The sequence below is a fragment of the Megalops cyprinoides genome, chromosome 5 (assembly GCF_013368585.1).
Source record: "Megalops cyprinoides isolate fMegCyp1 chromosome 5, fMegCyp1.pri, whole genome shotgun sequence".
NCBI classification, from domain to species: domain Eukaryota; kingdom Metazoa; phylum Chordata; class Actinopteri; order Elopiformes; family Megalopidae; genus Megalops; species Megalops cyprinoides.
This window is the reverse complement of record NC_050587.1, coordinates 23,801,840-23,820,027: the sequence shown is the minus strand read 5'-3', so window position 1 is coordinate 23,820,027 and position 18,188 is coordinate 23,801,840. Positions and strand designations below refer to the sequence as shown.

At 43.5% G+C, this 18,188-nt stretch overlaps 1 protein-coding gene across 3 annotated transcripts in view; it reads right to left on the bottom strand.

The window, feature by feature from the left end:
- Positions 1 to 18,188, bottom strand: part of LOC118778212 (ras-specific guanine nucleotide-releasing factor RalGPS1-like) — a 153,375-nt gene that overhangs the window by 43,000 nt on the left and 92,187 nt on the right. The window lies entirely within an intron of this gene.

Sequence of the window (18,188 nt, the reverse complement as noted above, 5' to 3'; positions counted from 1 at the left end):
CATTTTTACCCCCAATGGTCTGTGTCAGATCATTGATTTCTAGAAGGAGGCCAATATAGGCTTCATGTGCACCTGGTCCTGGACCAAGTTGAATTATTCTACTGAACATACATTGTCCTACACTTTCAAATCAGTCATCCACATGTGAGAGAATTTATGGGCTCTTACTTCAGGCTTTGGTTAAAGAAGACAAAGGGAGAGGGTAAAAAGCTAAACAAAAAAGAAAACTGTCTTTCCTCAAATATTTCCTTTAGAAAATAAGGGGGGAAAGTCGGGAGTCAGCCGTGCCTGAAAGCAGTTTTGATCCCATGAGCTTATGTGGTGTGTTAAGTTTGGAATCCCACACTGCGGTCGCTCTGGTTTTAACCACCCCCCCCCCCCCCCCCCCCAGCGTCTGGCACCCGGAGCCGTGGCCTGCCTGAGACGCACGCTTTAATCTGGGAGGTATTACTGGGTTCGAGGAACATGGGAAATGATAACAAGTGGAGAATTCCCTCCACAGGCCCACGGGGTCTCCATGTAGCGTGGGGAAAACTGCCGCGCTCTGCAGTTCTGTCCTGCTGCGGCCTGGCCACGGTGCTCCCCTCCGTTTTACTTTCCGTGTCAGACAAAAAGGAAATATTTCAGATGATGGAATATTTGGAGACGGCCAATGACGTAAACTCTCACAGAACACCCCCGCCCACCCCCAGCTCTGACCCCCTGCCTCTAACCACCACTTGTAACTACGGCAACACAAGTGATGGATTGAACTACCTTAAGGAGTCTGAATACCCGATCCACCAACACCTGACAGCTTCCTTTTCTGTTCAGTCATGGATATGGTTATCTCCAATTTGATTCATTCTCAAAGCCATTGCCAGAGTTGTGTATGTTATGTCCAGGGTTTGGTGGCAAAAAGGTGTCTATGTCATGCCAGTAAAGCAGCCCAAATTGAATTGAAGAAAAAGGTAATAACATGAAAGCCAGCAGAGCCTGTGGCTTCCAGGTCTGTAACCACCCATTCCTATAACACACTGTCCTCAGTGGGCACACACACAACTCATAGCTCCCTGATCACAGCGGCATCAGTCACGGTGATGTATTACATTAAATTTGGGCATAAGTACAGATTCAACCCAAACTGCACTGCAGCTGCCCAACTCTTACACACACTCAGATGTTGCCCTTTACGGGCAGAACCATTCGAATAATTATGTTCTGTGGTTCTATCCCAGAAGAAACAATAAGCCTTTTTTAATAAGGCACATAAGAGATTGCAGCTGTGAATCAAGTCCATCCAAACATCATACATCATAAATGCTCCCTATCAACAGCAACTCAGAGCACGTGTCAACACAAAAGCTTTTCCGCACAAAACATCCAAGCGTTTTCTTCAGCAGTGTGTGTATGTGTGTGTGTGTGTGTGTGTACAAAACCCAAGTGCATGTTCGTGATCCGCCCTGCCATTATCATATGAAATTACTGACATATGCCTTTAATGGCATTACAAGTACACAGGAAATGGTGTGGCTTCAATGGTGCTGCAGGCTTGGAACAAATATGTTATCAGTGCTCGGCACTAAGACTTCAGACCAAGCAGGATATCTTTGCATCTTTGCCTCTGTAAAGATTGTATATACAAAACAGAACAAATTCCTGATTATTGTTTTACAGATCTGCCTGTCAACAAGTTGCCAGATTTATACAGAGAGCAGCTTTGTCTTTTCCTCTTCAAGGTTTAACATAGAGCTTAATTCTGAAGGGACCTTCGTGCTATCCTTTCTTTTTAAGGCAGTCTCACACCAAAAACACCAAAGGCAAAACACCAAAGTTTCAGGAAAATCATGATTCATTGAGAAAGCTTGTTCATGCTTCCCAGGAGGGAAAAATATGGGGAAAATTATTTCCATAAATACTTCACCAAATGGGCTGTCCACATTGAAACCTTCCCCAAAAACACAGTGATGACTCTAGTTCAGGGAAGAGTTCTGCCGGCATCTTAAGATGAATGGCCAAACAGCAAGGTGACCATGGTCTTTGAAGTGTTTTTCCAGACCAGTCAGGCTCAGTTTGAGCTCAAACTGCCTCAAGGAAAATACAATTTGTCTGGTCTCCATGGCAAAATGGCTAGTCCTAGCCCCCTACCCCCCCACCCCACAATTAGAAATGCCCCCAACCCCTGTCCATCTACCATAAGAGTAAATTGCCCCAGTGGTATAAAAAAAACTGAATGCATGGCACCAAATACAAAATAAATCTGCTGAACCTGTTAGGGTCAAAGGACAAAGGTCATCATCAGCCTTTTTGTGTTCCTCCAACTACACTTCAAGGAATTGTGGCCCAAAGTACAACTAAAATCTGGATGTTGTACTTTGTCTTCAGTGGGGGACTCCTTTAAATGGAGATGGCTTTTGTGAGCACCGATGTGTGGCAGAATCCCGAAGAATTTGTGGTAGCGGTCACAATTTTAAATAATGAAGTCTTTTTTACTGGGGTTCGTTTCAATGGTTTGGACAGAAGCTCAGAAGGAAGCTCGTAAGTCATATGTAACTGCTGTTCATTCTGCTGACTTGTATGGAATAAAGGCTGCTTAGTGACATACTGAACGTACGCTAAAAGCTCATGGGTGAAAATTACTCTAGATATTTGGCGGCAGCTCTTCATGACTGTGGGTTTTTGTCTTGTTTTCCAGGGACGAACTCAAAGACGAAAAAAAAAACAAAAAACACTGAGGTTTTGCAGTCACTGAGGCGATCTGATGTGAAATTTAAAAACCTGACCTGCTTCCTCTGAGCCAGAGGTCCTTTGGAGATTTCATCTCCCCTCTCTGGCTTAGCTGGCTTATGAAGGGAAAAACAGGAGAAGCTGGTGATATCCTGACCTCCAGGATCTGTCGCGCGAGCAGTTATTGGCAGACAAACTGAACTCTGGCATGCCCACTTATGGCATGTGCAGAGGGAGAGGCAATGCAAGTAAGGAGCCTTAAATCAAACTGTTAAATCCAAAATTAAATTAGGATTGTGTTTATTACATATTTTATGTCAAAAGATACTGTGCATTGTAGTCATTATATTAATTATGCCAACTTCTAATAGGAGTAATGCCATTAATGTTTTGGTAGATTTCTGAACATACTGTGAAATTACATTGTGAAAATACAGGATATATTGTGAAAGTGAAAATGCATATTAAAATATAATGTCAAACATTTGCATTAATAGTAATAATTGACTTGATCCCATATGGTTTGGTTGGCTGACGTACTGCCATGATGGTACTACTAAACCAGATCTCTTTTGCAGAAGATTATCTCGGCTTCTGAGAGGTACCATTTTATATTATATTCATTATAAATCTCTCTGCATGGGCAATGAATAGATGGAATTTTTTCTCACACTGTCTCTTTATGATGTGTGTTTTTCCATTAAAACAAACTGGAATGGTCTGTGGAGCTATGAGGTACATCAGAGAACACTGGCTAAGAGACTACTGCGCTTCCTGAACGATCCCCTCTAGAGTTTATCGTAAAAAGCCAGGTGCCATTCAGATTCAGATGCGCATTGCGCATTGAACAAGACTGTCTTTGCAAATGAATGTTCATATTGGTGACATTTACACTTCACGTCCAGTTTTATTGACAAACTGTTTAATGACCCGTCTCTTTTAGACGTGTGCTCCTGTTTCCACAGATATTAAGCTGAGGGGGAATACCAAAGAGATACAAGTGATGGCTGCTTGTTATTTCTATTCAGCACTTGAGAGGTACACACTACTTCCAGACCTGCCAGGGCAAACTGTATTCCCTCCTGGGCTGCTGGCGGAGGGGGGGTCAGGAGGCACTTAACAAAAAGCTGTGGGGACCACCTAACCCTGAGATTGGGAGTTTGACTGATCTATTGGCCCCAAGGCTGTTGTAAAGATGCAAGGCAAACAATCTGTGAAATCTGTCTAAACCCCTGCCCCCCCTCCCAACCCCCCCTACCCCACCTCCACCCATCAGTACCCTGCACACTGGCCCCAGGAGACACCATAAACATCAGCAGACCCTAACCTATGCAGACACAAACTCGGAACACCTTCTTCTCTTTGCAAGAGGGAGCAGGCCAACGGCTGACTAACGTCCCTCATGAGGAACACCCACACATGTACAGTTCGCGCTCGGCAGAGAGGCCTGTTAATCACTGTTTACAGGGTGTCTGCGACTGCTTTATGGGACCTTTTACAGTAACCGATCAGAGCAAGCTTTTAAACGTGACAAAAAGATGTCTCGTTAAAACCAGACCTCTTTCACATCAGTGCAGAGAAAGAGAACTTTATGATAAATGAAGCTGTGAGGGACAGTGGTTTGAGTGTGGTTCTAAACTCCAGTTCTGTTAACTGGGCTCCAGAGACAGTGGTGTTCTTACAGCCTGTGAAATTCTTCCAGTACTTATATTCCAACTGTATGACAGCCATGATGCAATTACAAAATCTTTTGGAGTTAAAGGAAATAATGTTCTTCTTTCAGATCCTTTTCGGAATCCTTAGAAGTAAGTGCTTCTGTGACATCCATAGGTACACATGGAATTGGTTGACAATAATGTAATTATTCCATGAATTCTAGTACAAGAAAACATTCCTTTCCAAAGCCCTGGCAATCTTTTTACTTCAAGCGCTCTGGTCAATGAGAGGTAATCCAATGACAGTGTTGGTTCTTTGTAAAGTGGCCAGCAACGACAGAACCTTTTCAGGGTGTCCTTGTGTGGAGAACACCAATGTGACATAGTAATGGTTATGCCTTTTACTCATACAGTTATCTTGCTTTTGAAGCAAAGATGTGATCCATTATAATCAGTGCTGTCTTCTACACTGCTGTTCTCACTACACCACTTTTTCCCTTCTGTAGAACTGGTCATCTTAGCTTGATTTTGGTCATTTCTCTTGGTGGTTTCTGTTCTGCTTGGGTTGGAGCCTTGTGGACCAACCCATGGACCTGATAAAAAAAAATCCCTTGCACCATGCAATTCAGGTACGGTCACACAACTAACAATTGAAAATACTGAGCATTGGCTGGAGAGACAGATTAAATTTCATTGGAGTATTTTGCTGTCCTCAGTGAGAATATTTTTTCCACAGCTTGCATGGAACTAAGACAATGCCAGTAATAAAATATCAACTGAGACTTATCATTCACAAGACATCTTTATAAAGTTTGCATTAAGCAAACTTTTGTTCACATGTGACAGCACTTTCTGTAGCGTTCATGAAATACCGTAACACTAAAAGCAATGGTAATAGTAGAGCAGAATATGTCGAGGCCAAATACTGAAGGACTAAAACCTGTATTACTTTCACATGGATTCGTCCCCTGCGACACACATGCACGTGACCCAAATGATCCTCATGTCTGGATACTGTATCCTAAAGTGAAAGCTTCAAATTACAAACCAAAGCCTTGAACTCAGCGGCTGCATGGCTTTTCGAAGGTGTCAGGATAATATATATTGCATGCAAAGAACAGAGGTGAAGGCTTCTGTCTCATACAAATGCTACCACTGCAGCTGACAGCTGCATAGCTTTTACGGAGCTTGCTGGTAATCCTTCAGGAACGTGCCACATCGAACGAGTGGATGATAAAAATCTGCTCCTCGCATTCTCAGGAGTGAACGAGTCAGGCCCTGAAATAAGCTTTGTTTTTTGGGCTTGCTGGCAGAGACTACACTTCAACATTGCTAAGCCAGGATGACCATACACACTCTGCTTTTCTTCCTAGTTCAGCTAAATTGCTCCTGTTGCTATTAAAGTTAGGATGCTAAAGAGTATTATTGATGTGGCAGGGACAGCATTTTCAATGGTAAGCAGATGATCCCATATTATTACCATAGAGTAACTTTGGAACCACCACCTGCAACATCAAAGTCGAAGTTCTGTCACACTGCAGTGCCTGTTGCACACATCCAACAAACTTGTCACTTCCATGCCGTTTGGAGTTCAGGATCGGTGAATCCCATAGTGGTTGGAGCTTTCAATGACTTCAGTGGTGTGAACTAATCACTCTGAGCTTTGGGATGAACTGCAGACCAAAGCTCAGTTTACACACATCAACGGCTGAAGGTGTGCTCAACCAATGGTGAGGTGCATAAAGCTTCACTGTTCCATCAAAGCTGTTCAATCCACACAGCCCCCTCTGGAGGGCTGAAGGTATCACTGCAGCCTGGAGAATTAGGGGCTCCAGTCAGAGACAGTGAGGAGGAGAAACAGAAAAAGGAAAAGAAAAAGGGGGAAGGGGGGTAAAAGGGAGAAAAAAAGAGGAGAGAGAGATGAGAAAGAGAGAGAGAGAGAGATATATCTGTAGCGATAATTCTGAGGTGACAAGGTCAATGGGGCACATGGAGGGAGGTCCAACAGTGCTGCAGGATGAAAGATGTAGAAGCAGTTTGAATTACAGCACTGAGGTCATCCGTGACACAAGGATAAATACTAACCAGATCGTAATAATGTGCCATTCATAGCATCACAACAAAGAGGTTTTTACACAATAGGGGAGAGAGATGAAGCACAGTGATCTACAGTATGTTGAAGAAAATGAAAAAAAAAATATGCTCACTGCCAATCAAATATGATTTGATTCAATTCAATTCAATTTAGTTTAATCCATTTTAGCACAATTAAGTTCAATGCTTTATTGGCTTGACTAACACAAAATAATTATTAAAATAGCATATCAAACATGAACACACAATAAATAGGCAGAAGAGAAAAAAAAAATATCTCTACCAAGATTTCAGAGTCGGAGAAACTGCCTTTGGGAGCTTTTCATGTCACAGGCAGTTTGTTTCAAAAGATGCATCTAATTTCAGGGAGAGTGCTGAAGGAGAATCTGCGAGCACCATATGAAGAAGATACATGTCTGCATAAAACATTATCATAGTGGGTAGTTACTTCATGATTCATTCTGAGAGGCAGAACTGTTCTCTCTCCAAATATAAACCATGAATACAAACTACTTTAGTTATAATGAATTAAGAAAAAAGCAGAGGCATATACAGTAGTCCAGAGTACTTTAATTACTAAAACATGCCTTTGACAAGCATCAACAATGTCTGCCTTTCACTACATTGGCAGTTTAATCACTAGTCATTAGTGACAACATGCTTGGATAGCTTTCACAGAATTTGGCAAAGATGAAAAAGGTATTCTGTGTCAGTCAAAATCTGGGTGGAAAAGGCAAAGCAAATTTAAGGGTGTTATTCATTGATTCTGCTCGTGATAAAAACAAACTTACTTTAACAAAAAGCATTTGCCTCTGTTCTTTGTGTGAAATATTTTGCCACCCCCCTTCATCCTGCCTCTCTACTGGTCCCGATTTTTATGACCGTTATTTTCCGAGAGTGCCCCCCCTTACCCTCACCCCTTATCCAGACAGCCCCCTTGTGTAAGGTAATAAAACAGCGCTAAATCTATACGATCGCCAACAGGAGATGCTGTAAGTCTGAAATGCTGTAAGACCTGTGCAATAAACCACTTTAGACAACATGACGGTGGATCATAAAAAAATCTATAAAAATGGAAAAAAAAGTTATGTTTTAAAAGCCACCAATCTCACTACAGTCAAAACATGAAGAGGCCATGCACGTGAAGCACAGAACACACATGCAAACAGCAAAGAAGTGAACAGAATGCAAGTTTCTGAGTTTTTCGGTTGGATCAAATCAGTAAACTAATGGCAGTTCATTGAAGCTCTGTCACATCAATCTGCCATTTGAAAAACAAAACATTGACTTCAGAGGCTCTTAGTCTCGTGCTCTGAGAAACTGTCTTCTTGCTTTTGTATATTAACACGTGCTGTATATGAATGGCATAGTGGTAAAGAGCAAGGCTTCTAACCCAAAAACTGCTGATGTGATTCAAAGGTAGAGCGCTGTTGTTGTACCCCCGGGTGAAGTATTTAACTCAGATTACCTCAGTAAACATCCAGCTGTATAAACAGATAGTATGTACACCTTGGAAACTATGTAAGCTGCTCAGTATAAGAGCATCTGCTAAGGAAACGTAATTGTTGATTTATATGCTCTCTGTAGGACAATCACACTGTGAGAATGAAATCAAAGGCAAGGTTGGACATTCACTTCCAAGGATCCAAACTGCAGTCAGCCCTCAAATTCATGTTTGGACCACCATTCCCAGGTTAATGTTTCAGAGAACCATCCTGCTGGACCGTAAGTGGTACTGAAAAGGCAGTGATTTCATGTCCTGACTGTGCGGCATTTCCAGACAGCAGACAGCAAGGGATGACCTACAGGTGAAGTCTACTAAAAAAAGACCATTATGAACTGTTATGCCTTGATCCTGAGAGCGAACTTTTTCATTCTGGTGCCAGGATATGCACGTTTGTGGTTTGGATCACCTTTGGAGCTGACTGCAATAAAGAGCGTGATTCACCAGGTGAGTTCTGACAGGCGCCTGAGTAAGGTCTCATCAGACCGCAGCTGCAAACGCAGACAACCAGGAAACCAGCCTTGTGGAACCATAAATAAATGAATACAGAAAGGCTGATGGGCAGCCAGGTGCTTTAGTCTACAATAAGAAGAGTATCGCTTTTTTAATGAAAATCACAGACCATGAGCAATGCACTGTGAGAAAACAGAGAGTGAGTCTGTGCTAAGAAAGGGAGAGAGAGGATTTCCTCATAAGCTGCTTTGTTTCCAGAAGGGATCACCATCACAGCATTGGTTCCATATGTGGTCACCAGCCCAAAAACCTCCCCCTCTCCAAAACCCAAATACAATTTAAGCCCAGCCCAGTTACCCAGTGTTACTGGAAGGTGCATCTACCAATCTGATCTGACCCCAAGGGAACAGTCGTACTGCACTACTGCCAGAAGCTTCTTCAGCTCTCACTCCGGAGCTGTCAGTCAGGCCAACGACCAAATCCGGGGGTGATCTGCAGGTGGGGTTTGGGGGGGGGGTGGAATGCTAGGGGGCAGAGGTCAGCCCAAAGTCATCCCCCAACACATGGAGGAAACAGGGGGGCCAACCATGAGCAAACATGGCCACCTCTCTGATCTTTGCTACCAGAAGCAGCAGAAGAAACAGAAAATAAAGTTAAGACCATCATAACTGCCCAGCAAAAAGCACATGGCACCAAGCACACCAAATCATTTTACAAAAGGTTGTTTTTTTTTTTCCAAATCACCAGACTTATATTAACATGTTTGTGTTTAAAGAACATTGGCACAGTGCCAACATCTTTCTAGTAGTAGCTCACAGTAGCACCATGCTCAACAGCAGGCAAGGAAAATTTGTGAGAGGGGTAGATTTTCAAGAAGAGAACTCCATTCACTTACGTAACTGCACTTACACAGAACCAGTCTGACCAATTCCGGGAAGCTTAGTTAGTCAATGGAACATTCCTTTTTAATAGCGAAATCAACAAACATTTCTATTTGCCACACTGATTTCTCCTGACACTGGTATCCATGTTCACTGACTCTAAATGTGATGACTCACCTCTGCCAGAGTGGAGCCAGAACCCAGCTGCTGCAAAGCAACGCCAGTGTTAGCTCATTTTTCACCATCAAATAAAACTGCACTAAACTCCCACCTCATGACATATTACAGGAAAAACTGAACCATTTCACATACTGTATGTGATGAGTGATACATCCACATTCAAATGTGTGTGATTAACTATTTTCTATTCCTTAATAAATGCTATTTTACAGACCTCCAAAAACAAAGCTGGGCTGTAACATTTACGGTAGGCCTTTCACAGCAGTGAACAAATTTCCAGTGTGTTCACAACAGTCATATGGACACAACATGCAACAATCACTGCTGTCATAAATGATTTGGCTCAGGTTTAGCAGATTTTGGGAGATCTGCTAAGTTTCCATGGCAGAATGAAATTCGGCATGCAATTTTAGGGCAGTTGCATGTGTCCGTCTGCAGGCCTTCAGATATATGCTTTCACAGTCAGGGTAGAAGTCTTTCTGCTCTTTTCCCCCAATTTTCCTCCATTTTAGGGTGCATCAGCTGGGTGAATACTTCTGTCTGTGGATGCCATGCTACACAGAAATTCTTTACAGATTGACTGCTCGATATAGATGGGTGACTGATGACTGTAGAAAACACAGCGAATGGGATGAGCAAGCCAGATCGTTTAGAGATCAGCACAATGGCAAATAAATATTAGAAATCTCCTAGCAAAAAGGAAACAAACACAGACAGAGAGTTGACTATGAAACCTTGTTTTTAATGGTGGTAAGTTTAATTAGTTAGAGAACTCTTGCAGTTTCAAAATGAGCATAAAAAGTATGGTAAGTCATGTGGGACATACCACCTCATTTATGTCACTGCAACAACCGTGGGCCCATAAATATTCCCAGCCCTGGTGAGACGTGGTAACAGACTGAAATCATTACAGTAACACATTACGATTTCACATGATTCCTGTCTAATGTAATAGTACCTGTCTTTCAAGACTTGCACAACTGTCACTGAACAATCAATGCTCTGCTACGCCTAATGTGCACAAAAAACCCACCCACTGTTGACAGATTTGGGAGTCAAACCAAGGATGAAGAGGAGCAATTAAAGTTCACTAATCGCAACCATGTTCCAACAAGTCAGCCTTGTTATACAAGGTGGGAAAACATATATACTCATCATGGGGCTAACAAAGCAAACCATTCCACAATCAGGACTCCTGATCCATGATACACGGTTAACCGTTCATGAGCACTCATCCTGAAACAATTTGACAGGTTCACCTCCAAAGGCTGGCCATCTCCACAAACTACTCTCCAAGCAATTCACTGTTTGCTCATGTTCAGAAATAAGCTCAGTGTTGAGAACCTTCATGACAATAGCCCCCTTCTTTAACTTAACATACATTACAAACACAGTTTCCAGTCATGCAAATGTAAGACACTGAAAGGATGTGTGGCCACACTTAGAAAGAGGTGACATTCCTTTTTTGTGGCCTACAGACTTGACTTTCCAACCCCTTTTGGGGGGGGGGGGGGGGGGGGTTGTAACTGCTTGGTCAACCATTTGAGGCCATGTTTATTGGTAACACAATGGCTTCTGTGTTACCGTGGATGCACTGCAGCATGGCTCTGAGCATACACCATGCTGCCTTCCCCTCAACAGCAGGGGGTGCAGCTTCACGATGCCTGGAAGCAGCCAGAACTCCAGGCCTGCACCTCATTGCCAGCAGCCAGAGTCATGTGTGTGTGCGGTTGGTGATGTCACTGATGATTTCACTGCATTCCATGCCTGTGCTTGACGGCAGTATACCATTAGCGTAAATTGTCAAATTTACTGTCATTTAGACTAATTTTTCTCAATCTCTTAAACTGTGTGAGTGACTCATTCTTAATTTGCACAACGTGTTGTTCAAGCCATGAAACAGAATTCTCACCCTCCAAGAGATCGAAGAGGGTGAGGAGACTAGGGTTGAGTCTGTGCTCAGAGTGTTTGATTTGTCAGTTCCCACTTTCCGTCTCCTCCAGGGATGATGTCAACTGTGAAGGTTCTCTGGCCTCCTACATTGATGTCTTTCATTACAGCGGGTGTCTCGGGCTGGGGAACACGGCAGGCCTCCACACTCACGCCAGACTGCTCCCTTCAAAGGCCACTCGACTGTAGTAGGCCAAACACAGCGGGCTATCAACTCCTCGCCCCAACCCCAAATAAACTGACTGCTCACTGCTGTTCCTGTCCCAACCAATGTCTCATAATGAAAATGAGATCCATTTTTCCTTCTCTGCCTGGTTTCAGTGATCTCAATGACTACGAGAACACCTCTAAACACAAACATATGCCTTTTCAGCAGCAATGAAGTTCACATACTGGCTTAAACCAGTCTATGGTCGCCATGTAACTTCATGCTTCATTTTAGAAATCTGGGAAAATAACAGATTAGATTTTTTAAAGGAAATAAATCTAGAGAAGATCTCACCAGAATCACATATTCCATACCATGAAGCAATATGAACAAGGATAAGTCTTGTGGGAGGGCAGTAACAGTTCAAAAAGGCTGTTGAGGACAAAATCCTTATAAACATTAATTCTAGAATACTTTTCATCAGAGACACCTATTTAATACTATTACTACTATTATAAATGCCATTATCACAAAGAAGAACATGAAAACTGCAGCAGATCTATGTCACTTTCTATCAATGAGGTAATGCTAGAGTTATTTATGTTTTCCATTCAGCCCTTCACTTAAGTTAAGCATCCATCACTTTCACAAGACTGTTTTACGACTAGGTCACTTTTACATCTTGAATTGATATCTGCCTCCCTGCTGATAAGACATGTCCACTGTCAAAATTAACTGAGGCATTGCCTTTGAATCAGGGTTTGACAGGATTTTAAAAAAGCAAATCAACTGGCTGGTCAGTGTCCTACTGCTCAGGTGACCCCAGGGTTTATGGTCAGGAAGGGGATAGGTAGAGGTCACTAGAGAGAGGCGTTTTCCCTCACGCATGAATGACCCTCGACCTCTAGGCTAGCCCCACACATCTGGTAATGTCATGATGTCACCTTCAGCACAGGAGGGAAAGGCCAAACTTTCAAAGGAACTCCTTTTATGGGAATTCCTAATGTGAACAAGCTTCAACTCACACAATTGTTTTTAATTTCATGAAAATTTAAATGAAAAACATGAAGCAAACAGCTTCAATGCGGCTTTGTGAATGTTGTATCCATGGTTTTTGCAATATCCACACCTCAGGCTCTTTATTATGGCACTATGGAGGTCCAGGGTAGACACAGGTGAATCCCACATGGATGTCACACCTGGTATACACCTGTTCATCCTATTGATGGCTTGGCACCTCACCCAGGGCTATAGCACCCTGTGGGTTTTGCAGTGCTACCTTTGACAAACGCTGGAGTAAAGCATATTCATTCAAGGAACAGCCCCCCTCTCCTCCGCTCCACCCCTTCAGACAAACGACCTTAAGCGAACCAAACAGCTTCCACGCTCGTGCGTTTATTAACAAACTCCACAAGAGGCAGCTGTGAGGAATTACTGAGGAGAATCCTCTTTGGTTCGGGTCCTCCCATGTGACCCCGTGTTTATTTTCAGTGCGGTGGTCGGGTTGTCGTTTCAAAACCACTGTGGCGCTTTCCACGGCTGCAAGGGTTTTCCAGTGCGCCCGCGCCTGGTTGCAAATTACAGATGGAGAGGGAATGAATTCAAACTATCCCACACAGAGTCTGGAGTCAGCTGAAGACCGTACATTCTCCTGCTAATCTTTAGCACTCTCTTTAGCCAATCAGACATGATCACTTCAGAATCATTCCAGGCTGCTGGTCCTCAGCTGATTCTCTCTCAGGCATAGATACAATGATATCACAAAGAGATCTGACACACGCTATAAAGAAATGTTCTCTCAAAGACATATGGAGGATGAATGCAAGTGATTTTGTGGCAGTTTCTTTGATCACAAGTCACCTTGTTAAAAGTATGATGGATTTTACAGTCTGACCTTCCTTGCTTTGGCAAAAGCATTTCTCCCTCTTTCCTATTTGAAATACAGTTGGCCTCTGAAGGAAAGAAGTGAGACTACAGATATTCTATCATGACAAGATATTCAGCTCCTGTGCTTCATTCATCACCTAAACCCTCTTGTAAATGTGTGTTTCTCTTATTTTAATTGTCACTGTTCATTGTTCGTGTTCCTGAAATTCCATGTAGTGTAGAGAAGTTCTGAGGGAAAGGAAGGTTAATGGGAACTTCAATACCCAAGGCAAACCCTTGCTCTCATATCTTCATGATCAGTGAAAGATTGACAGAGAGACCAGAAAGCTGAGGATCACCCCAAACAGAGAAGCATACATCAGAAACTGTTCTGCTACGTGAATAGTGAAACACACACACATGCATGCATGTGCGTGCACACACACACACACACACACACACACACACACACGCATGCACGCTCACACACACTTTCCCACAGCTCAGAGCTCCCTGCAGGTGATCTATAGGAATGCTGTCGGCCAGGATGGATTCCTCAAGGCTGGGGGAACGGAAGTGCTTCCCCCACCCTCCTCCCCCATGGGGGCACTCAGAATAATGATCTATCCTTCTGTCATTCCCAAAATCCTCAACCCCTCCCCCCACCCCCCTATCCAGCCCCAGGGAAAGGGCGGAGGTGAGGGGCTTCTGTTCTAGTCCCCCGCTGGCACAGAGAAATACAGCCCTTCTCAAACATTCAGTGAGAATGGCACCATTATAAATCCACACTGTCCACCTTAGGGGGGAAATACTATTATCTGTGGCCTAAGCTTTGGACATTTCCAATAGGTTTACAATAGGTTTACATCACTTTCTGCCTATGTTCATACGTTCATATTTTTCCCCAAATAAATAAATAAATAAAATCCAGCCAAGTATGATTCAATATCTGAGTGTCCAAGCAAGAAAAAAATGGCAATAAAAAGTTGGTTTCGGAAGTTGAGACAGCTCTGAAAATAGTTTCACAGAATGTGGTAAGCAGTCTAGAGGAGAATTTTTTTTCCTTGCTTTGTATTTCAACCCAATTTTCCACTGGGTTTTAACACACGTCAGGTCTTCTGCGTTGTTGGTAATAGTTACTTCATTGATGTGATTAACGGCGCACTGACGGCCCCCCACAGAGACCCTGTTGGTGACTCTGCCTCCTCCCAGACTCCTGTCCGTAAATCCAGCCCCGCTCGCCCCCGACGCAACCACCCCTGAGGTTTTTAAAATGCGTTTTAACTGCGTTATTCGGCCCTGCCGGCATTTGAACTTTTCGCTTGTTCAAAAAGTGCAAATCAAATTTGCATTCGCCGCCTCACGCAACCCGGCTAAGCAAAACACACTTTTGATGTGAAAAGTAGTGTGGTCTCAACTGCTGACAGCACACAGACAATTAGCAAGTCGCTCTGAAATCTGCGCATTTGTATAAATCACAAAGTTGTACCAACCTCCGTGACGCTCTTTTTCGAACTTCAAAAAGCACAATAATGTGTTTTAACTTCTGTCCTGAGGCAAGTTGGCTCGTGTTACAAGGAAATAAACACACAGGCAAACAAACAAACAAATACACAATATAAAACATTTGCAACTGATTTCAAGTGGCTGTTAAAGCCTGGCCCAGCTCCAGTAGGCGTGTTTGCGAATGAGACTGTCTGTAGGGGGACCTGAATGCAGTTGTGTTTGAAATTGAGAGACTGCCTGTGGTGGGATTTTGAATGGGGTGGCTTTGGTGATGGATGACTTCATCTCTGTGTTTGGCTGTGCTTAAGAGAGCACAGATCCCCTTCTCCCGCAGGACGTCTGGTGGGTGACCGTGTCTCCCCACCCAGATGAAGGTCCTGGTTTCCAGCCCTCAGGGACAGGGCATTGTTGTTCTGCATGAATCAGACCACACACACTGGGAGGAGGGCCAGGGTGGCACCTCACACACACACACACACACACACACACACACACATACCACACGTACTCATGAGCACACTGAAATGTGCATTCAACCATATGTGCACACACAAAAGCACACACACACACAAACACAGAGCTTGATAGAATCGCAGATGTATTATATTTTAGATATTTTTTATCTGCTGCGACTGTTCATGTGCTTTGTGATTCACAGATTCCCCCTTAAAAGGTCACAGTTCCACCCCTACTCCCAGTACAGACATGGAGAGAATATTCTGTCACAAACTATGCTTCAGTATCATGTGGTATAACTATTATGCAAAAAACTCTCCATCCAAATCCATTTGAATCAAAATGGAATATGTCTTTTTGTATGTGTCTGAGTGTGTATGTATGTGTGTGTTTCTGTGTCTCTCTTTGTGTGTGTACATGTGTGTGTGTGTGTGTGTGTGTGTTTCACAGTGGTCAGTAAAGCGTGTTGATCCTGATGCATTTTGGCTGGTGTTGGCAGTGACCCCCACCCCCCACCCCCCATCCCCCAGCCCCCAGTCACAAGACATCTCCCCTGCTGACTCCCTGGAACCTCCACGGCAACTTCATACACTGCTGGCATTCCTGTTCCTTAGACATGAGGCATCCCTCGGGCAGCCACTGATACCCACAATGCATCTCCCACCGCAACCTGACAACAACAGCTGAACTCTCTCACAGTGTCTGGCTGATACATCACCCTTTACTCCATCACATAACCCTGTACACACCCTTACAGATGTTGGGTCTGTGAGGCTCACACGTAGATGTCGATTAATCACTTGCGGACTGAGCAGACAGGTAAACAAACACAGGTAAACACATGAAGGTGATTAGCCTGGAGTCTGGAGCCGCAGGTTTCAGCTTGCTGCCCTGGTTTAGCTGTTGAATGGCAGGGAACAAAAGCCAGACAGCCTCTCTTTCTGTCTGCGGCAGAGGGGGATTTGGAATTTTTCAGGCCGGCCTCACACATAAGTCAAGTTATGTCCTGATAACATCACAATGACACAGATCGACTTTCATTGGCAACAGTGGCTTCAAGAACAGACTGAAGAGCAACACACAGGATTGCTTCTGGAGTGACACTTTTTTAGCTGTTGATAGGGGGTCAGTAGCAGCAGTATTCAGGGATGATGGACAAGCAACAGGGGCCTCTATTCATTTTGTACACTTCGGTAAAAGTGTTATGTCATATTCATCTCACAGGGGAATCCAAGACGAGGAGGTGACACCTGAAACTGATATCCATCAAAGTCGATATGAAGCTGGTGGGGCGGAGGTAGTTACATTTCATGCCATTTGGAAAGGAACTGAGGTGACCGGCCCCAGTTAACATGGTGACACAGAGGCAAAACACATGGTACATGTCCTGGTCACATCCTCTGTCTGTTGTGGCCCCCAAGCGGTGGGACAAGTTTCCCATAAAGATCAGGATGGTAGGCTCACTGGTCACACTGATCATCACCTGAATACCCACTTCTTCAGACTGTATCTTTTCCTTATTTGTATAGTCTTCATATTACTTGTATGTTGTACTGATGTGCCACACATTACAATTTATGGAGTCTTGTACTACATTTATGAATGTATTGTAGCACATATGTATTTAAAATAGCACTAGTTTTTGTAGCACTGTATAAGGGACTGACAGATGCTGGGACGTGGCCAGCTCTGTTGTGGTTCTTCCTGCAACCACAGATGCACTTTGTACACCTACTTTGTAAGTTACTCTTGATGAGAGCTTCTGCTGAATGATTAACGGGAACGCAAATGTCGCACAAGGACCTCTGCAAGAGAATGCTCCACCCCCCTTCAGGAGATAAAGGCACTGCTTAAAACCGAGCCACTGCAATGTGCTGCTCTTGCTAAGACAGACATGCTAACCACAACACTGTGCACGACACTGACCAGAATGACTCTTGAAACACTATGTTTTTTATCCCGTTTTATGCATTCAGGGGATACAACAAAGACAAAACCAGGAAGTACAGAGAGTGTTTCAATATCACATCAGGAAACGCACAATTCCACCCTTGTGCAACAAGAGAGGAGAGAGCAAAACCACGACAACAGCCAGGTGAGCGATGTGACTGTGAGTCACTGCCGTCCCTGATTCAACCCAAACTTTGGCAAAAACCCTTCATGAGTCAAAGCCAAACAAAGGCAGCGGTTTATAGCTCGGAGTTCAAAGCAATGACATGGTGCAGCCCACTACTGTTGACTGTTTAATTACCTAACAGAGACAATGATGCAGTGCACCTTACTTAGCTCATTATTCACTTACAGAGCTGCACATTTAACAAAGTAATTCAGGTTAAGCACATTGCTAAAGGGTACAACAGTGGTGCCCTGGCCTGGAACTCAAGCCTGCAACTTTCTGGTTAAAACCCCATTTCCTTATCCACAATACCACACTGCTGCCAGTGTTACCAATCATGCAAAATGTATTTATGTAATTGCTCCAAAGTACAAAAAAAAACCTGGAATGAAAAGTGGTACATAGATACCTAATGTGTTTTTGTGTATGTTTATACATACGCTGCAGAGTGAGACAGATAGAAATGAGATATGAAAAGAGAGAGAGAACATAAGAGGTGAGGAAGTGCAAAGAGGTAGAAGAGGCAGAGTGATATTAACAGATAGATAAAATGAGACAGAGAGTTTGAAGGAGAGGGGGATTTCTAACAGCACTAAATCTAAGCAGACAGCATCACAGGTAGATTGGATATCTCAGTCCTGCTACATGAATGGGTTCCAGCTGCTTTGACATC